The sequence below is a fragment of the Gossypium arboreum genome, chromosome 8 (genome assembly GCF_025698485.1).
Source record: "Gossypium arboreum isolate Shixiya-1 chromosome 8, ASM2569848v2, whole genome shotgun sequence".
Classification (NCBI taxonomy): Eukaryota; Viridiplantae; Streptophyta; class Magnoliopsida; order Malvales; family Malvaceae; genus Gossypium; species Gossypium arboreum.
The window spans coordinates 137,317,603-137,340,819 of NC_069077.1; the positions used below are offsets into that span (position 1 = coordinate 137,317,603).

The window sequence follows — 23,217 nt, forward strand, 5'->3', positions numbered from 1 at the left end:
AACCTCAAATGCAAATATTTAAACTTACCTAAGCATGTAAATGTTACCACTTTTCAACCATACACATCAAGTCCAATACCATTTCAAAACATACCCTATTTTGACCATAGTGAAACTAATACATCACATACCATATTGGTCATTGAATCATACATTAAACCATTGCTACATTATCACATGTAAAATAGGCATCTTAAATACCAAAATGACACAAACCATCCAATATCACATGGTGCCAAAATAACATAAGCATACCAAAACCATCAACCAACATTCAACTAACATCAAACACAAGTCTGCCTTTACATGCCATTATAACCTTGGCCAAAACATTAAAAACTACCGATATAATCGCTGGATGATGTGATAGATCTCTGACGAGCTTCCAAACCGATCGAGCTTCCGATAATTTGTAGAGTAAAGGGAAATAACTACGTAAGCAATGAATGTTTAGTAAGCTTGTATAAACTTTAAACATAATATTCCATTTCAATAATGAACTTTATAAGGTAAATATAAACCTGTACCAATGCCACGAGATTTATCAAACTATATAACCATCAACTCACAAATGAGTAAGTCTATCAGCATCATATATATTTTTCATTTCTAACATAATAGAATTTTATAAGACATATTACACAATCATTAACCTTTTCATAAAACTATGAACCACGCCATTTACTTACTTACCATTCTATTTACTTACTTTCCATTCCATTTACTCAAAATAAGCTTAAATAACATTATCAATTTACGAATTAGTGTGTTTATTCATGACATAGGTAAATTCATCCACATCATAAGTAAATTTCTCACATATAAGTAAGTCAGTTAACTTATCAATTCTTTTAAATCATCATATTACATCTCAATTATGAACTTAGTGTTTCATTACCTTTTTTTACCCGTTTCATTTGCATAATACAAGACATAAATATAAACATCAACCATAACCACAAGCTTGTCACAAGCCTAAACATCATCATCAATACACAAGTTAGTGCATTTATACACAACTCTTTTGGGATCTACCATATGATAAGTCATTTCATAAGAAAATACATCTTTTGATTCATATAACCTTTTCATGAACATAAATATACTTTCATTGAACATTCTCATTTCAATCCTTTTCATAGATTCATGACATAGTTCATTTGAACACTTATCGTTCCTTTCCTTTTTATGCCCGCTGAATCGTTTAGAATATCATCGGATACGCGAGAAAGCTCACACGAAGTGTGCTAAACATATAATCGTTACATTTCTTTTTCTTTTACATCATTGCTCACACGAGCTGTGAAATGGGCATACTCACACAAGCCGTGGATCGGAATGTAAGTTACATGATGTTGCTCACACAAGCTATAGAGTATCAGCAAAAAATGCAAAACTTTAGCCATTGGTAGGACATTCAATACCAATGCCCGAAACATGAAACCCTATGACATGTCATTTGTATCCTACGAATTTTTAAGGTTCAAACGGGACTCGATAACCGTCTATTCATCATAATGTGGATATATTCACATATATATATATATATATATATTAATTCATTTACATTAAAAAAACATAATAAACATTTAATTTAATTAAAATTATAATTTTTACAATTCATACGAACTTACCTGGCTAAATTGTAACAATGACTAAATACAAGGGCTATTTGGTAATTTTTCTCTTCTTCTCGATTTTCCACTCGTTCTTGATCTAAATTAATAATTTCATTCAATTCATTAATTTAGACAGAAAAACCAATTCATTTTATGCAATTTAGTCATTTTCAACATTTTTACAAAAGTGCCCCAACATTTTGCTTTTATTCAATTTAGTCCTTGAGTCTAAAACATGCAAATTAACCATTTTTACTCACATTTAAGCTTATAAAATTTATTGGAACATTATTGCAGCCCATATTTGTAACAATTTCACATCAAGTTCTTGAACTATTATTACTTTAGTAATTTAATCCCTAAACATTTAAATAATTAGAAATTACTTAATAAAATACTTATAAATAACAACTAATACTTAAAATTCATCATTTAACATCTAAAATCACAAATATTCATCAATTTTAACATTCAAAATCTTTAACAGTTTCAAAAACGAAGGTATGGGCTAGCTGGACCTAATTGCAACAATCTTAAAAACATAAAAATTATTAGAAATGGGTGAAAATAGCTTAGCATGCAAGGATTTAACCATGTCTGAACCTTGAATATGTTTTCATGGAGGTTCAGTGATGAACAAAACAAATGGAGAAGAAAACATTATGTTTTCTTATTTTTAACCTTTTCTTTTCTTTATTTTAATAATAATATAACATATAGAACATATAAAATTAAAAGAAATTAAAGCTTAAACCGTCCACCATCTTAATAATGGGTAATTTATCCATTAAGGCCATCCAATTATGTTTTTTTAATCAATTAACACCTTTAAACTAATAGTGATTGACTTTTTCAACTATTACGATTTAGTTTTTTTTGCTTAATTAACCATTTAAAAATTAAAATTTCTTAACGAAACTTTAATACAACCTTAATAACACTCCATAAATATTTATAAAAATATTTACGGCTTGGTTTATAGAAACGAGGTCCTGATACCTCATTTTCTACAACCACTTGACTTTAGAGCCATACTACTTGAACCTAATTGTTCATACAAATAGCATAAATTGTCAATTTAAAATTTATTTTAATACTATATTTGACTCATAAATATTTAATAATAACATTTATGAACTTACTTGTCAGATTTGTGACCCCAAAATTACTGTTCCGACGCCACTGAAAAATAAGCAGTTACATACTACATGGTCGTGTGGTAGGCTATATGGGTCACACAGCTGTGTGTCCAGGCCATGTGGAAGGGGCCAACTTGTGTGACTCTTGTACCTTGATCTATTTTTCGTTCATTTTGCTCCCAAATGCTCTTCTAAGTATAAAAACATGAATTTAAAGGATTAGAAGCATAAAGTTCACCATGAACATCGAATAATCACCCAAAAATGCATTAAGAATGTAACTAAAACATGTTACTTTTAGCACTTATCAGTCGTCATAATTTTGATTTTTAAAACCATATTTCATGCATCTTTAATAAAATCCAAAATTTAACAACCTAACCAATTTAAATGTCATGCATGCCAAAGTTAACCTAGATATAAAAAATCTCATACCATAGTTCAAATAACACAATACAGTTCCCAAATAAAATAAATTATAAATAACAAGCCTAAAATACTTTTATATATATAAAAATGATACGAGCCCTTTGAATGTCGAGTTCTCGTCCTAACCTTGTGAGTTATCTAAAAAGATGAAAATTAACGGGTGAGTTTGACAAGCTCAGAGTGAGTTCTATCACAAAAAAATTAGTGCAAAGCAATAGACATAACATACAAAATAACAATCCATAGAATAATCATAATCGTATAGCAGATCAGCGTATCGGGTTTTCAGATAAACTTTATCAATATTATATTTAAGAATTCATATTTTTGCATGTAAATGCTTATGAATGGTTGTGCAATTTCAATTTATCAAAAAAGATTTTACCCAACTTCGCTACACCCTATAATAAGAGTTCTCCAGAACTCGTCCATCCCTGCACATCGCGTTGTGGATGAACCACCATTAATTTGCAAATAAACTGCAAGTAAAAATTATGGATAAATCACCAGTATTATAACCTCACCAACCTGAACTAGATGTTAGGCCTGAATTTAAGAGATTACATCAGTCACCAGAATGGCCTAGTAAGCGATCGAGGTTTTTAAAGTAGTCATTTTAAAATATTTGCTTCTCTTAGAAGAAAACTTAACTCGTTTCCAGAAAAAACTCATGAGTTTAAAAAACCGATTAAGAAAAATATTTTCCTTGTAACAGTGATTAGAATTCATAGTTTTATATGCACATGCTTATGAATGGCAATGCAATTCTAGTTTGTCAAAAATGGTTCTACCCAACCGCTACACAACATACTATGAGTTCCCTAGAACTCATCCAACCTTATAACTCCAAGTTGTGGATAAACCACCTATAATTTGCAGTTATTGCCACTTTTTGTAGGTACACAACATATTTCCAGATTAAACAAACTGCCACTTGGTTCGTGATTGAACCACACTGTTTACAGATTATTAAACTACCACTCTTCCTTCTTACATATCATCTCATCCCATGCAATGCAGTATGACATGCTTTGTAATAGAATAAATCAATGCTGGCAGTAATCATGCTTAACTTGTATTCGGTTTATCACTAGCAATTAACATGCTTAACGTGAATTTAGTTCGACACAAACAGTAAACTTGCTTTAACAGGTACTCAATAAGTTGGTAACAATATTAACACTAACAGTTTATGTGTTTCATAATGACAATAGCATGCAATATAGACTTCACATGCGTTATAGCCATAACACTTCAATCATTAAATCAAAAATTCCAAAATAGAAAAATATTAGGGACTTAATTGAACAAATAAAAACTCTAAAAACAATTCAGGGCATATATAGGGCCTAAACTGAATATATCATAAATTTTTGGGTAAAACTGTAAAACAGGAGGGACACGGTTATGTGGGGGGCCTGTGTAGTCCACGTGTCTATCTGGGAGATTGTGCGGCCTTAATCCTACACAAGGTCACCCTTAATTCGCTTGGGAAAATGCATACCTTTTACTGAGATTTTAATTAATATTCCTCACGCTAGATTCAAATCCGATTCACCTAAATCAAGTCATTCAAATGATATTTACATAAGAATTAATGGTTGATTTTAAGATTTGACAAAATTGTCGAAAGTTTTGGCAAGAATTGTAAAAGATTGATTAACCGAATGAAAGATTTATGTTGAATAATAACATTACAAAAATTTGGGATCTAAACATCGGAAACGAGATGGACGTACTGGTTCTTGGCAAGGATTAAGGATGCTATTTGACGACAATTACAGAATCGATAGAAAAAACTATTGTATGGAGGATAATTTGATTCGAGAAGACAAAATAATTATCAACAATTAGGATGAAAATATGATGTAAAGAAAAGAGAAAGAAAATAAAAAGAGAATAAATAAAAAGATGGAGAGCAAATTCTATTAGTATATGAAAATGGGCAATATGAAAATCCAATTAGGAAAAGGAGATAAAAAGTTGGTGGAATTCTAATTTTATTGGGATTTAAGGAAGGGAAATATATGAATTTAAGAGCACATGTAATTAAGAGCACGGGGTGACAATTTGCAAATTCCCCTATTTTTGGTCGAATTTAAAAGGAAATGGAAGGGAGATGCAATGCTGTAGCACCCCAAACCCAGCCCAGAAGTTATGGCCGGATCCGGCATGCCACATCAAAAACGTTAAAAAAAAATCCATTCTAAGTCCAGAAAATCGTACTTGATGTTCAAAAGATTAATTCATTAAAGGTTAAAGTGAATGGAAGTCATGCACGGGTAGGAAACCGGAAAAGAGGTGGTGAGTCCATCGGATTGCTTAAGTACCAATCTCCTTTGGATCCAATCCTGAACATGCATACCGCCATTGCCACACCTTAACGTCATGGATATTTCTAGGAAACTGATTTGATTAAGTCATTTTAGGAAAAGTGATTAATTTTGGAAAATACTTTCATTCGGAAGCTTTGCTTGTTGTCGTGTTATTTTGAAATCAATTGTTGTTTTTGAAAACGCGCCTAAAGCTATCCAATTTCAACAGTTAAATATAAATATTACCTATCTTAATAAAACATATAAAAAACCATCAAAAATAAATAAGCGGCCTTATTACATTTAAAAGCCCAAAACCTCAAACGTAATTAAAAGGATGTCCATTCACGGAAGAAAATCAAACTTTCGAGCGGTGGCCACTCGAATTCCCTCACGACTCCAAGCCCACTATGGTTGGGGATTTCTGCGTGGATGAAAAAATAAAATGGGTGAGTTTGGGAAACTCGATGTGTAAGGAAAACCCATTCAAAGTCCAAGTCACTCAAGCCCATTGGGCCTAAGCCCATTCAGTAATGATGGTCTTGGGCGAGCCCTTTTCAGATTACAATAAACCGGGCCTTAGCCCTTATTGAGATAATGATATGGCCCATAGGCCCATTTCAAAATACATGCAACATCAAGTAAACATATGCAAGCCCATTTGGGTAACAGTGGTCTTGGGCGAGCCCTTTTTGATTACAATAAACTGGGCCTTAGTCCCTTATTCAGATAATGTATGGCCCATAGGCCCATTTCAAAATACATGCAACATCAATAACATATGCAAACCCATTTGGGAGACTACTCAACCCACCAACCACTACACTCCACCGTACCGACCATACACTCCATGTGGGAATAACTCAACCCACCCATTTAACACTCCACGGCTTGACCTTAACTGCTCGATTATCGATAAATTGAGGCAAAGCCTCCGATCGTGTACAAGCCACTTTCATGCTTCCTCCGTCAATATCCCGGTCCATGCATCGATAATAACAACATGGCATGCAAGTGAATAACAACGATCAAACATGCATTTAGGTCAATTTAACCCTGGGGTATTTGGTAATTTATCTACTAGGGGTAAAGCGTAAATTTTCCACTTTTAAAGGTATTTCAGTAATTTATCTATTTTAGGGTTTTCATGCATATTCCTACCTTTCACGTACTAACGAGAATCACGTCATCGAGGGTTCTTACCGAATTGGGCAGATTGGCCCATCATTCCAATTTTGGCCCATTAAGCCCAAAAATATCGAGGCACGAAATCATGCACTTTGCAATCCAAACATTGCAGCTTACCAAAAACATTAATCGATTTACCTCACGAGCATTCGCACACTCGCAAATCTACAAAATCTGGGTTTTCGGCATTTCGACTTTTCGACTTTTGCCGATCTAGACTAAGAAAGAGGGTGTTAGTTACACACCTGTTTGCGACGATATGCTGACGAGATCCACATACGAACCGCCTACAATTGGATTACTAACACGTTAATCTAACTATTCAAATACGAACTACGTATTAATCCCTTACAATATTCGACCAACCACACCTACAGATCATAGTAAGCTTATAAGAAATCAATAAGCAACTCATTAACAAATTTTTGTCAATATTGCCTTTACTTACAAAAATTTTATTTCGAGATAACAAAATGTCATACCCGGTGAGTTAGGGCACAACACCTCGTATCTCCGAGAATAAGCATTTTTCAAAACTCGTATTACGATTTAAAAGAGTAGTCCGTTATTTAGGTTAAACGAGAAAAACCGAAACCCAGTAAGTTAGGGCACAATTATCTCGAATTACCAAATACGAAATATCATTTTTATAAAAGAATTATTTTAAGGCATTAAGTAAAAACATAATGTAATTTATAGTAATACATAAAAGCATATTATGATATCAGTCATAACGTATAATAGTGAGTGATAATGACGAGTAATTATGAAAAGATAACGTTGAAGCAAGGTTAGTAATATATAAATATAAACAAATGCGTGAGAAAAATGAAATGATCGAATAAATAAGTAAATTAACGAATAAATGAATATAAAGATGGCGAAATAAAATGATAATGATAGTGGTAATAATAATATAAAAGCGCATACATATATCGTATCAAGGTACCTACGTAATAATAGAAGTAATAAGAAATATAAAATATATATACATAACAATAATAGTACGATATTAAAAGACACATATGCATGGTATATAAAATGTACAAGTAATATAATAAAATTACATAGTATATATATCGTTAGTAATAATAAGGATGATACAAATAATGAATGATTTGAGGTTTGAAAGAATTTACAAAGATATAGATAAGCAGATGATTAAACGATGATAATGTGAGTAATGATATACATAAGCAAAATAAGTACATAAAAAATATGTATATTTATATATATATTGTTAGTTAGTATAAAAGCAATGGTGTATAGATAATTATATATAAAATGTTAAAAAGTAATAATACAATAGTGATGATGATGGAAGGTGTAATAATAATAGTAGCAATACAGAGATTATGATAAAATAAAGAAACATTATATGAATATATATTGAATTTAAATATATGATAATATTGAATGTGTATAATGTGTACATGAAATGGGATAAATACATGTAACTGGTAATACTAACGATATATATATAATATATGTAAAGGAATGTACAATACACATATATATTAGAAATAATAATGCAAAAGAGAAAAGAAAAATAATTAATAGTACCATATAATACATTAAAAATGAAGATAAAAATAAAATAAATATATAATAATATTAAAAGCATATACATAATATATATATATAATATACAAAACAAAATATACGCATAATATATTAAAATATATACATAATGTACATAAAATATACGTATATACATATTTATATAATACTCAAAAGGAACAAATATATGTAATAATGCTAATACATATATGCGTAGTACAATGTATATACACTAAATGAATATATATATATAACATACAAATACATTAATAAAAAACAATAATATATATAACATACAAATACAAATACACTAAATGAAGCTTTGCTTGTTGTCGTGTTATTTTGAAATCAATTGTTGTTTTTGAAAAGCGCCTAAAGCTATCCAATTTCAACAGTTAAATCTAAATATTACCTATCTTAATAAAACATATAAAAAACCATCAAAAATAATTAAGCGGCCTTATTACATTTAAAAGCCCAAAACCTCAAAGCGTAATTAAAAGGATGTCCGATTCACGGAAGAAAATCAAACTTTGAGCAGGTGGCCACTCGAATTCCCTCACGACTCCAAGCCCACTATGGTTGGGGATTTCTGCGTGGATGAAAATAAAAGGGTGAGTTTGGGGAAACTCGGTGTGTAAGGAAAACCCATTCAAAGCCCAAGTCAGCTCAAGCCTATTGGGCTAAGCCCATTCAGTGTGATGGTCTTGGGCGAGCCCTTTTCAGATTACAATAAAGCGGGCCTTAGCCCCTTATTGAGATAATGATATGGCCCATAGGCCCATTTCAAAATACATGCAACATCGGTAAACATATGCAAGCCCATTTGGGTAATAGTGGTCTGGGACGAGTCCTTTTGATTACAATAAAGCTGGGCCTTAGCCCTTATTGAGATAATGATATGGCCCATAGGCCCATTTCAAAATACATGCAACATCGGTAAACATATGCAAGCCCATTTGGGAGACTACTCAACCCACCAACCACTACACTCCACCGTACCAGCCATACACTCCATGTGGGGAATAGCTCAACCCACCCATTAACACTCCACAATTGCGCCTTTACGCTCGATTAACGATAAATTGAGGCAAAGCCTCCGATCGTGGACAAGCCACTTTCAGTACTTCCTCCGTCAATATCCCAATCCCATGCATCAGATAATAACAACATGGCATGCGATAAATAACAACGATCAAACATGCATTTAAGTCAATTTAACCTAGGGGTATTTGGTAATTTATCTCCTAAAGGTAAAGCGTAAATTTTCCACTTTTAAAGGTATTTCAGTAATTTATCTATTTTAGGGTTTTCATGCATATTCCTACCTTTCACGTACTACGAATCACGTCATCGAGGGTTCTTACCGAATTGGGCTCGTTGGCCCATCATTCCAATTTTGGCCCATTAAGCCCAAAAATATCGAGGCACGAAATCATGCACTTTGCAATCCAAACATTGCAGCTTACCAAAAACATTAATCGATTTACCTCACGAGCATTCGCACACTCACAAATCTACAAAATACCGGTTTTGACATTTCGCTTTTCGACTTTTGCCGATCTAGACTAAGAAAGAGGGTGTTAGTTACACACATTTGCGATGATATCTTGACGAGATCCACATGAACCGCCTACAATTGGATTACTAACACGTTAATCTAACTATTCAAATACAAACTACGTATTAACCCCTTACAATATTCGGCCAACCACACCTACAGATCATAGTAAGCTTATAAGAAATCAATAAGCAACTCATTAACAAATTTTTGTCAATGTTTACCACATAATCAAAATTTCACTGAAAGCTGTCTTCCTGAGCAACAGTCACTAAATCATTTATAACTGGAGCTACGAAACTCCAAATCAAGTTCCGTTAATTTTCCCTGAAAATAGACTCATATATCTTCTATCCATAAAATTTTCAGAATTTTTTGTATGGCCAATCAATACCAGATTTTTCTTAAAGTTTCCCATGTTTCACCGTTTGACTAATCTGACCACTCTTCATTACGAATCAAATTTCTCATTGTACAGAATTCAAAATATGTTCTTGTTTATTTCATTAGAAACTAGACTCAATAAGCTTTAATTACATAATTTATTCAGCTTCTAATTCATCTCCCACAATTTATGGTGATTTTCCAAAGTCACGTTACTGCTGCTGTCCCAAGCAGATTTATTACCAAATCACTCTTTCACACATACCTTGCATGCATGTTATTTAAACATGTATATCACCAATCAATCATCTCATATCTATGATTTTACTTAAGTATAATCTCCATTTCATCATTTTAAAGCACAATATGTTAGCTGATTTTTCCCTTTAATATCTAAGGCACATGCATGCTCATTTGTTTGGCTCAACTTCACATATCTTCCATTTTTCATCAAAAGAACATGAAACAACAACCATTTCCTTCATTTTAATTCATGACCAAATGCTCACAACACAACTAAAAATCAAAATATACTTCAAGAGTTAAGGTAGAATAAAAAAGAACTCATGAACCTCAAAATAGAAGCAAGGTACCAAGAACTTACCTTCAATTTTCCTCCTCCTAATGACCAAATACTCAAGAGCTTTCTCCTCTCCTTTCTCTTCTCTAACTTTCAGCTATTATGAACAAAGATGGACAAAACTTTGTTCTTTTCACCCCTTTTTCTTTTAATAAAACTTCATATTTCATCCATTTAATTCTTTAATACAAAAGACATGATATTCTTATCATGAAACATTTACCTAACCCATTATCATGAAACATTTACCTAACCCATTATCATGATTATCATGGAACATTTACCTAACCTATTATCATGAAACATTTACCTAACCCATTATCATGGAACATTTACCTAACCTATTATCAATTTGTATCAATTTGTACCATAAATTATGGATATCAAGTGTACATTTTGTCTACAATAACATGATGGTTGGCCACTTCATGTAAAATGGGAGGTTTGTCATGCAAATCCTCCTATTTTGCACTCATATTTATTTGGCCACTACAAATTAGCCTATATCATTTTCAAACATTTTCACATAGGTCCTATTTAATAATTTCACTCCCTTTTTCTTATGGAACAAAAATTAACTAAAATTAGCGGGTTCTATCTTAAGTTTGGGCTTTCTAGAGGCCCACTAACATAATTAAACCTATGCCAACATTCACAGAATTCCCGAAAATTGGGGCGTTACATGTACAGTGCTTTTCGAGTTATTTTCTTGAGTAGTCTATGTCGGCTCACTCATATCTTCTTTTTCTTCTTTTACCATATATACGTATTAGAATGCCCGAAAAAACTAAAACACACGATTTCTCACAGTTTAGGGTGCAAATTCATGAAATAAACACGACCGTGTTGGTCACACAATTGTGTGGTCAAACCATGTGGCTCCTGTAACGTGCTTTTATTTTCCGTTGTTGGCTTCTTTTGCTCCCAAATACTCTCCTAAGTATAAAAACATGAATTTACAGGATTAGGAGTATAAAATTCACCATTAACATGAAATAATCACCCAAAATCGCATTAAGAACGTGATTAAAACATGTTACTTTTAGCACTTATCACTCTCCTACTCACATTTGTATTTTTTATTTCATGTTGCTTCAAGCTTTTTTTTTTTAAATCAATATTTTTAACATATTAGCTCTTTTGGTTAGATGGTTAAATAATTATACTTACATCATTGAGACTCAAGTTTCATTATTTTTATAAGCATATTAATATATTTTTTATTTCATGTTGTTTGAAGCTTTTTCTAATTAATGAATATAATATTTTCAATTTTTATTTTTAATCAGTATTTTTAATTAATAACTCTTTTATTTATAAAATCAAATAATTATTACAAATATAATTTGTTTTAATAAATATAAATTTTAATTAATTATTTCAAATATCATTATGTTATAAAATATTACACATATATGTGTTACATGACTATAAACATATCACAGTGATGTAAATTTTATGTTGCTACATGACTATAAATATATGTGTAATATTTATTTTCAATCCATACATAAATTTTAGTATTATATATTTTTATGTGTATTTAAAATATTTTACATATAAACATAATGATTAAAAATGTAAATTTAAAATAGTTAAAAATATATTTTATAAATTCATATCAAAATCTATCTTCTACATTGTTTTTTTTAAATTTAATAATTTAAAAAATAAATTTATAATGAGATAATAATTTAATATATATTTGGACTATTTATTTATTCATGTGTAGATTTTCTTTTTGGATTATATTTTAAGTATTTTTCTTGTATTTGTATTATTTGGGAGTTTTTGTATTATTTAAATTATTTATTTTAATGATTCGTTAGAAATATTTAGTGGGGTTTCACAAATTATATTTTTTTAGTTTTTGATTTCTCAAATTAAATTAGAAAGTTCATTGTGAATGATGGGGGTTTCCAACCTAGAGAATGAAGCTAAACAAATAAAAAGAAGAAATATTTTGAAGTAACTCTTTCAAAACTATGGGGTACTTTCAACCCAAATTTTCCAGTGGAACTCTTTGTGGCCATAAGTTAACTCAATCATGCATAATAATGCTATCTAAGAACGTGTTGCTTTCTTTAATTATTTATATCGGTGGTTTGATGGCTTTGTTGGTCATAGTGTTGCATTGTTAAGCAGATAAAATGATTTAAATCTATGGAATCATGAGATGAGACAAGTGGATGTGTTTCATTTATTTCAAAATTTGTCAATGAAAGTTTCCCTATTTATTCAGTGAACCTTCTGTGCATAAATATACTAAGAAACCTTTAACATAAGAAAAGGAATGTCAGTTGTTCCCATGACATTAAGTGTTATTTCATCAAACCATTTCCGCAGATGTTCAAGGAACATTCATCATATTGGGTTTCTTATTACATCATTGTAGAAGACATCATATTTGGTGTGCTTTTGCAATATATGGTTTTGTTCTTACTGCCATTGTTTTGTTTTCAAAGGTTTGCAATCTCTTTTTCTCAAACTGTACCTTTAAGTTTTATATTTGCATAAACTATCATTTACAGCTCCAACAAATTATAAATCTTAACAAAAGTTATCCAATAACATTGGAAATAAATGAAAGAATGAAAAGTTCACATCTAAGCCTAATTCGTTGGCATCTCGAACCGGCAAATCGGACAATAATGGCTCTGCTTCAGCCACTTCACGATGCAATCGACATGAAAAGTATGAGAACAAGGCATCTGAGAAGCATAAAACCCAACCTCCAGCTCCTCCAAACATATTATGCAATCTTCTTCATCTTCAGCTTCTACTTTGACCATCTTTACCATCTCCTTAACCAATGACTCTTTAGCCGGAACCATACCATAAGTTACTGCTTCCAAACTCCAATGCCGATTCAGCCAAAGCTCTTCCCATCAAAACCCCGTCATTGTGAACAGAATCGTGTTCCACAATGGAAGCACGTATCAGTGATCGTAAGGGCAAGACTTCAGAAATAGTTCCTATGCTACGCATCGCACGTACAAAAATTTCATGAACGAAGTTATGATAAGCAAGGGAGTCCGTGTTGATTCGGAGCCTTCTAAACGTGGGAAACAGAACTTGGTGAAACAGGTGCTGGTTTTCCATAATGTCGAGCTCGAAACGAAAGGTTTCTCGTAAGGACGCACGGTTGGTGATGGTGGAGATGTCTGCTAAGCAATCATGGTGGACGGATAGGAGAAGGAAGTCAAGGGTTAATTCAATATTGACGAAAGCAACATCATGAGATTGTGAGATGAGGTTGTCTTCAAAAGTTTGGTGGTGAATGATATCATACTGGTATGGAGTTGAAGCCATTGAGAAAGAGTTGAGAAACAAGAAAGCTTTAAACTAGAGAAGAAGGAAAGGTTGAAGAAATCAGATTGTTTTGAAGTTTGTAACACTGGTAAGACTATTTTATAAGAGGACAAAGGCGGTTTAGAAGTATTGGATTAGGAAAAGGAAATCTCATTTGTAAATATAACATGTATTAATAACTCCTAATAAAGAATAACAATGTAATTCCTAAATGCCCTCCTGGAAAATTCCAAATTATGATTTCATGATATTAACGTAACCAAAGAAGGTTGAATTATAAAAGTGAGAGATATTAACTTCAATAGTTTACTTCTGAATTAGTGTTCTTACAGAGGCAATTTTGTTTGAAAAGGATATCTTTCTAAACAATGTCAGATTTGGTTGAAGAAGTTTGTACGTATCAAAATTTAATAACTCTTGTCTTACGTCTCATGCTATATATAAATTTTTGATACATTGGAGCAGGCAAATTTGGGGTTAAGGAAGTTTCAATCGGAGTTGTTGCAGTTTTTGATGGTCATAATTTTGCTCTACATACATATTTCCTTTGTATTGAAGACGCAGTTAAGTAGGCTGCCAAATGTAGGAGAAGGATATATTGTTTCCAAGTGCTTAATTGGGACAAAGAGATCGGAAAGCATGGCTTGAACTTTGAAAGGTGATATCATGTGTAACTCAGACCATATATATGTTTTAGAAATATGGATATAGATGTTGGTTGCTGTTGACGATTCTTAACCCATAGTATTAATGCTTGCGCAGATTTAAGTTCAGTCCCAGATAATCTTGATGATTCTTTTCACTTGGGTATATTGAAGGAAGCTTTGTAATGGAATTTATAAGTGTTTTTTTTCTGAATTCTCCTAATAGTATTTATAAGCGCAACAATGGCAGTTTAATGGAAAAGTACCTATTCCAGTTGGGACAGGATCAATCGCTACCATGGGCAGTGGTAGACGATATTAACGAAATATTGTTCTCTTTTCAGAAAAGATGAGGTCATACACGGTCAGAAAGGCAAATGAAGAATTTTCGTAATGTGTTGGAGGAATGTGAATTGACCATTTGGGGTTTAATGGCAGATGGTGTACTTATGAGAGAGGTAGGCTAGCCTCGAATAATATTAGGGAGCGTCTAGACCAAAAAAGACAAGTTTGATATATATTAACGGATAAATTATCTGTGGTTATAGACTTAATTGTAGTATAAGGCTTTGTTTGGGGCGGCAGTGTAGTGTGATTAGCTTACTTTTTATCTCACGTTACAGTATCAATGTAATTCCCTAAATGCCCTCCTTGGAAAATAAAAGGAAATTTTTTTTTAAGGGATGGCAATTAAGTTATAAATTTTAAGGGATTAAAGTATAATTTAATTTAATTTATTTTATTTTATTTTTATGATTAATTTTAAAAATTTGAAATTTATATTTGAAATATTTTATAATATATATTTTAAAATTTTAAATATTATTTTTAAATATTAAATATATTTTTAATAATATAAAATATTTAAATATTTCAAATATATCACCTTTCAAATTCATTATTAGTTTTATAATATTTTAAATATTATTTAATTTGTTTTATAATATTTTAAATTATAATTTTAAATTATTTTTAAAGGTATTCAAACCATTTTTAAATTCAATTTAAAAGTTAAAATAATATTTTATTTAAAAATGAAAATTGAATTAATTAAAAAATAAAAAAATTATTAAAAAGATTTATTTGTTAAAAATGAATTTATTTAAATATATATATATTAAAAGTAAAAATTTAAATTAAAATAAAAAATATATATTATAACTGGTCACATCATATCAGTGATGTAACGAGTCATGAAGTTAAATATTAATTAAAAAAAAGTCAATGTTATATAATGGGGGTTTGGTCCCCCCTTCAGAACAAAGAAAAGAGGAAAAAAATGTAAGTTTCTTAGAATTTTTTTATATATTTTATAGTTATTGTAATATAATAATTAATTTTATTGTTTCGTTCATCCTCGATGAAGTGTGATCCGTATTTGCTCCAAAATACATTTTAATATCTGCATAATATAAAAAAACGATAAAGTGTGATCTGTAGTTGCTTCAGAAGACATTTTAATATCTGCATAATATAAAAATATATATATATAATATAATTAATTATTATATTACAATAACTATAAAATATAAAAAATTCTAAGTAACTTACATTTATTTTTCCTTTTTCTTTGTTCTCAATGGGGACCAAACCCCTTTCTATAACATTGGTTTTTTTAATTAATATTTAACTTCATAACTCGTTACATCATTGACATGATGCGATACCAGTTATAATATATATATATATATATTTAATTTTAATTTAAATTTAAATTTTACTTTTTAATATATATATATTTAAAATATTCATTTTTAACAAATAAATATTTTTTAACAAATTTTTTATTTTTTAATTAATTCAAATTTCATTTTTAAATAAAATATTATTTTTAACTTTTAAATAGAATTTAAAAATGGTTTGAATATCTTTAAAATAATTTAAAATCATAATTTAAAATATTATAAAATAAATTAAATAATATTTAAAATATTATAAAACTAATAATAAATTTGAAAGCTCATATATTTGAAATATTTAAATATTTTATATTATTAAAAATATATTTAATATTTAAAAATAATATTTAAAATTTAAAAAATTAAAAATAATATTTTAAATTTAGAAAATAATTTTAAAATATATATTTAAAATTTAAAAATATATATTATAAAATATTTCAAATATACATTTCAAGTTTTTTAAAATTAATCATAAAAAATAAATAAAAATAAAAATAAAAAAGCGAAAGTCAAAAAAGTAAAAAAAAAAGAAGAAGAAGAAAAAAATAACAGCGGGGTGGTGTCAGGGAATTTGGTGGCACCAAGTTAATTGGCTTCACCAGAAAATGGTAAATTTTTTTAAGTCCCCCCATATTTTTAGAAATTTCAGCATTTTCTTAGTATTTATACTGGTGGCGCCATTCTACGTGGCTCCACCTAAAAATTAATTTTTTTTCATGGATGCTGACGTGGCATGTTGGTGGTGCCAAATGATTTGGCTCCACCAACTTTTACTATAGATTTCAGGTCATTTTCGTATTTAATTAAAAAAATGGGTCATTTTGGTAATTAATTAAATTTTTAAGTTATGCTTATGAAAAAGACGGAGCCCTACATTCTACCCTAGTAGTTTGTTGTACCATTTTTAGATCATGTAGAATGGTTTGCTTTATTTAAAAAATAATTATTACAAGAAATGGGAAATATTCTGATTTGAGATATGCGAAGATTCATGTTTTGCCATCTATCATTTAAAGATTGTACTAACATTTTATCAATTATCCATGTCTATGCTTTCTGCTTTAGTTTTACATTCTGTTTGTTTTTCTCGTAAAAAGTTCTCATCTTGCCTATTATAGTTGTGCTTGGGTCTTGCACCACTCCATGTGAAGGAATGTAAAGAAAGGAGCCCTACCCAGTACCCACTTCCCTGTGTATTTTTTTTTTGAAAGCAGTTCTATTTTTAGATAAAACATAGAGAAGTACCTATTATAAGTTTTTTTTTTGAAGTTTCCAATTCTCCTAATAGAATTTATACAATTAATTCTCGTGTTTTTTCATTTTGAGCAATTTAATTTTTTCTTTTACGTTCTTCTAACTTTACTTTTTTTTCTTTCTCTTTTACTTCTCTTTTAATGTATTTTTTCTATGTTTTTCATTTGTTAAAACTAAAGAGGAAGAAGAAAAGGAAACTAAAGAAATAAAAGGAAAAATTACATTTTCAAAAAAATAAAAGTATAAGGACTAATTTTAACAAATCGAAAACATAGAAAAATTACGTTAAAAGACAGAGAAGGGAGAAAAACAAAGGGAGAAGCAGAAGAGAATGGAAAAAAAAAGTTAATCCTTTTACCGTAATTAAGCAATAAATCATCAAAATTACCGGACCAAACTTCAATTCATATATAATATGACTCTATTAAATATTTACAGCCTTAAATTACGAAAACGAGGTCCTAATACTTCATTTTCAATAATCACTTGATTTTTGAACTAAACCACTCATACTAACTTTAATTTCAGTTGGTTAAAATTTCTGACACCACTGAAAAACGGACTGTTACAATATAACCCTTCCACACGACCTCAAGCCTCTCACACAACTTGGCCACATAGCTGTGTGACTCCTGTTGTACAGTTTTACCAAAAATTTTATGATATGTTCAGTTTAGTCCCTATATAGTCCTAAAATTATTTTTAGAGTTTTTATTCACTCAATTGAGTCCCTGATATTCGTATATGCTGGAAGTTAAGATTTAAATAATTAAATTGCTATTGTTATATGCATCATATGTGAATGATACATGCCTAATGTCATTGTATTTTTTTTATAAAATGTTATTGCTATTTTGCTTCTATCTTATTGATTGCAAGTTAAGCATGTCCACTGCGACTGTTGAACTGAATACATGTTAAGCATATTTACTATTTTTGTACTGTTTTGTTACACGCATGACATTTTGCATTTGTAACGCCCCAATTTTCAGGAATCCTGTGAATGTTGGCATAGGTTTAATTATGTTAGTGGGCCTCTAGAATGCCCAAGCTTAAGATAGAACCCGGTAATTTTAGTTAATTTTTGTTCCATAAGAAAAAGGGAGTGAAATTATGAAATAGGACCTATGTGAAAATGTTTGAAAATGCTATAGGCTAAATTGAAGTGGCCAAATAAATAGGAGTGCAAAATAGGAGGATTTGCATGACAAACCTCCCATTTTACATGAAGTGGCCAACCATCATGTTGTTGTAGACAAAATGTACACTTGATATCCATAATTTATGGTACAAATTGATACAAATTGATAATAGGTTAGGTAAATGTTCCATGATAATGGGTTAGGTAAATGTTTCATGATAATAGGTTAGGTAAATGTTCCATGATAATGGGTTAGGTAAATGTTTCATGATAATAGGTTAGGTAAATGTTCCATGATAATCATGATAATGGGTTAGGTAAATGTTTCATGATAATGGGTTAGGTAAATGTTTCATGATAAGAATATCATGTCTTTTGTATTAAAGAATTAAATGGATGAAATATGAAGTTTTATTAAAAGAAAAAGGGGTGAAAAGAACAAAGTTTTGTCCATCTTTGTTCATAATAGCTGAAAGTTAGAGAAGAGAAAGGAGAGGAGAAAGCTCTTGAGTATTCGGTCATTAGGAGGAGGAAAATTGAAGGTAAGTTCTTGGTACCTTGCTTCTATTTTGAGGTTCATGAGTTCTTTTTGATCCTACCTTAACTCTTGAAGTATATTTTGATTTTTAGTTGTGTTGTGAGCATTTGGTCATGAATTAAAATGAAGGAAATGGTTGTTGTTTCATGTTCTTTTGATGAAAAATGGAAGATATGTGAAGTTGAGCCAAACAAATGAGCATGCATGTGCCTTAGATGTTAAAGGGAAAAATCAGCTAACATATTGTGGTTTAAAATGATGAAATGGAGATTATACTTAAGTAAAATCATAGATATGAGATGATTGATTGGTGATATACATGTTTAAATAACATGCATGCAAGGTATGTGTGAAAGAGTGATTTGGTAATAAATCTGCTTGGGACAGCAGCAGTAACGTGACTTTGGAAAATCACCATAAATTGTGGGAGATGAATTAGAAGCTGAATAAATTATGTAATTAAAGCTTATTGAGTCTAGTTTCTAATGAAATAAACAAGAACATATTTTGAATTCTGTACAATGAGAAATTTGATTCGTAATGAAGAGTGGTCAGATTAGTCAAACGGTGAAACATGGGAAACTTTAAGAAAAATCTGGTATTGATTGGCCATACAAAAATTCTGAAAATTTTATGGATAGAAGATATATGAGTCTATTTTCAGGAAAATTAACGGAACTTGATTTGGAGTTTCGTAGCTCCAGTTATAAATGATTTAGTGACTGTTGCTCAGGAAGACAGCTTTCAGTGAAATTTTGATTATGTGGTAAACATTGACAAAATTTGTTAATGAGTTGCTTATTGATTTCTTATAAGCTTACTATGATCTGTAGGTGTGGTTGGCCGAATATTGTAAGGGGTTAATACATAGTTTGTATTTGAATAGTTAGATTAACGTGTTAGTAATCCAATTGTAGGCGGTTCGTGTGTGGATCTCGTCAAGATATCATCGCATAAGCAGTGTGTAACTAACACCCTCTTTCTTAGTCTAGATCGGCAAAAGCCGAAAAGCCGAAATGCCGAAAACTGGTATTTTGTAGATTTGTGAGTGTGCGAATGCTCGTGAGGTAAATCGATTAATGTTTTTGGTAAGCTGCAATGTTTGGATTGCAAAGTGCATGATTTCTGTGCCCTCGATATTTTTGGGCTTAATGGGCCAAAATTGGAATGATGGGCCAACGGGCCCAATTCGGTAAGAACCCTCGGTACGTGATTCTGTAGTACGTGAAAGGTAGGAATATGCATGAAAAACCCTAAAATAGATAAATTCTTGAAATACCTTTAAAAGTGGAAAATTTACGTTTACCTTTAGGAGATAAATTAAAATACCCCTAGGTTAAATTGACTTAAATGCATGTTTGATTGTTGTTATTTATTGCATGCCATGTTGTTATTATCGATGCATGGGATTGGGATATTGACGGAGGAAGTCTTGAAAGTGGCTTGTCCACGTCTTGGAGGCTTTGCCTCAATTATTGATAATGAGCGCAAAGGTGCAATTGTGGAGTGTTAAATTTGGGTGGGTTGAGCTATTCCCCACATGGAGTGTATGGCTGGTACGGGTGGAGTGTAGTGGTTGGTGGGTTGAGTAGTCTCCCCAAATGGGCTTGCATATGTTTCTTGATGTTGCATGTATTTTGAAATGGGCCTATGGGCCATCTTGTTATCTGAATAAGGGCTAAGGCCCGGTTTATTGTAATCTGAAAAGGACTCGTCCCAGACCACTATTACCCAAATGGGCTTGCATATGTTTCTTGATGTTGCATGTATTTTGAAATGGGCCTATGGGCCATATCATTATCTGAATAAGGGCTAAGGCCCGGTTTATTATAATCTGAAAGGGCTCGCCCAGTACCACTATTACTGAATGGGCTTAGGCCCAATAGGCTTGAGTGACTTGGGCTTTGAATGGGTTTTCCTTACACACTGAGTTTCCCAAACTCACCCTTTTATTTTCATCCACGCAGAAATTCCCAACCATAGTGGGCTTGGAGCGTGAGGGAATTTGAGTGGCCACCCGCTCGAAAGTTTGATTTTCTTCCGTGAACTGGACATCCTTTTAATTACGTTTGAGGTTTTGGGCTTTTAAATGTAATAAGGCAGCTTAATTATTTTTGATGGTTTTAATATGTATTACTAAGATAGGTAATACTTATATTTAACTGTTGAAACTGGATAGCTTTAGGGTGCATTTTCAAAACAACAGTTGATTTTAAAATAACACGACAACAAGCAAAGCTTCCGAATGAAAGTATTTTTCCAAAATTAATCACTTTTCCTAAAATGACTTAATCAAATCGGTTTCCTAGAAATATTCATGACATTAAGGTGTGGCAATGGCGGTATGCATGTCTAGGATTGGATCCGAAGGAGCTTGGTACTTAGCATCCGATGGACTCACCACCTCTTTTCGGTTTCCTACCGATGCGACTTCCATTCACTTTAATCCTTAATGAATTAATCTTTTGAACATCAAGTACGATTTTCTGGACTTAGAATGGAAATTTTTTTTAACGTTTTTGATGTGGCATGCCGGATCCGGTCATAACTTCTGGGCCGGGTTTGGGGTGCTACAGTACAAGCCCAATTTTGGGCCCTAAATACCCACACTAAACCCATTAACCCAAGTCCATTACAGCCCAAACACAAAATTAAAAAAAGAAAAAACCTAAACTAAGAAACCCTATCCCACCGCCTCCAGTCACGTCGACAGCAAGTGGCCTCTGCTCCACTGCCTCTGCACCTGCAAGCATTAAGTGAAGGAATAGACAGATATTAAGCAAAAATAGAAAAATGTAATAGATATAAAAGGCCGAGCAGAAAACCATTGTAACGCTCTCGGCAATCTTTGATATATATATACAAAAAAGTTTCAATCTTTTTTTGAGAAAAAAACAGCAACTCCAGAGATCAAAAGTAAGAATATTGCATCAGATCAAACCCAAAAACCCGAGAAATTAAAACTGAAGGGCCAAGGTGACTCTTCTTTCCTTTTTTTGTTTCTACTTCATGGGCAAATCTATTCATTTCACATTTGTATATGCATGAATATGTAATATGAAGAAATAAAAAAGTAAACGGCGACGGAGACGCGGCGGAGGGCGGTGGTAGCTCGCCGAGACCTGACCAGACTTGGACCTGCAGAGAGAGAGCAAAGAAAAGTTTAAATTTTTGTTAGAAATAGACAGCAAATGGGTAAAAAAAAGCAAGATTTTAACTTATATAGATAATACAAAACGACGTCGTTTTGGTCGGCATCCATAAGCCCCAAAACGACGCCGTTTCGCCTTACCCGACCCGGAACCGACTTGCTCCACAAAAAGGTCCGCGCGTTTTGATAGTTGGGACAATTGCCTATGCGGTCCTTCCACAATTTTTTCTGTTTTAATCAGGTCTTTTCATGTTTTTAAATTTAGCTTTGAAATTTTAATTCTGTTTTAATTTAGTCCTCTGCCCGTTTGAAGGAGGAATATTTGAACGGCGTCGTTTACAAAGGTTGGATTATTTGATCCTTTAGGCTCTCCTATTTGCTCGCGTGTTCAAATCAGTCCCCCTTTCTTTTACTTCTTTTAAATTCGCCCCATAAATCCCATTTTCAATTCAATTTCATCCCTTTTCTTAATTTTTCTCATTATTCTATCTTAATTCTCATATTATTAATACTACTATATTTTATTACTGTTATCATATTTATATTTATTTATTAGCATCTCATTATGATCATTCTTGCTTAATATTTATATATATATGTTATGTAGTATTATTAATAGCTTAATATTATTGTTTTTTATTAATGTATTTGTATGTTATATATATATTCATTTAGTGTATATACATTGTACTACGCATATATGTATTAGCATTATTACAT

At 31.3% G+C, this 23,217-nt stretch overlaps 2 long non-coding RNA genes across 2 annotated transcripts; one reads left to right on the forward strand and one right to left on the reverse strand.

Annotated features, from left to right (window-relative positions):
* Nucleotides 1–230: 230 nt before the first annotated feature.
* LOC128296391 (uncharacterized) lies at nt 231–3,624 on the reverse strand. Its single transcript, XR_008287007.1, has 3 exons — nt 3,573–3,624; nt 2,762–2,949; nt 231–431 (listed from the first exon to the last, which is right to left on the reverse strand). It is a non-coding gene; the product is annotated as an uncharacterized LOC128296391 (long non-coding RNA).
* A 10,942-nt stretch (nt 3,625–14,566) lies between these two features.
* On the forward strand, nt 14,567–15,411 carry LOC128296304 (uncharacterized). The gene is made up of 2 exons (XR_008286867.1): nt 14,567–14,745; nt 14,850–15,411. It is a non-coding gene; the product is annotated as an uncharacterized LOC128296304 (long non-coding RNA).
* Nucleotides 15,412–23,217: the final 7,806 nt, after the last annotated feature.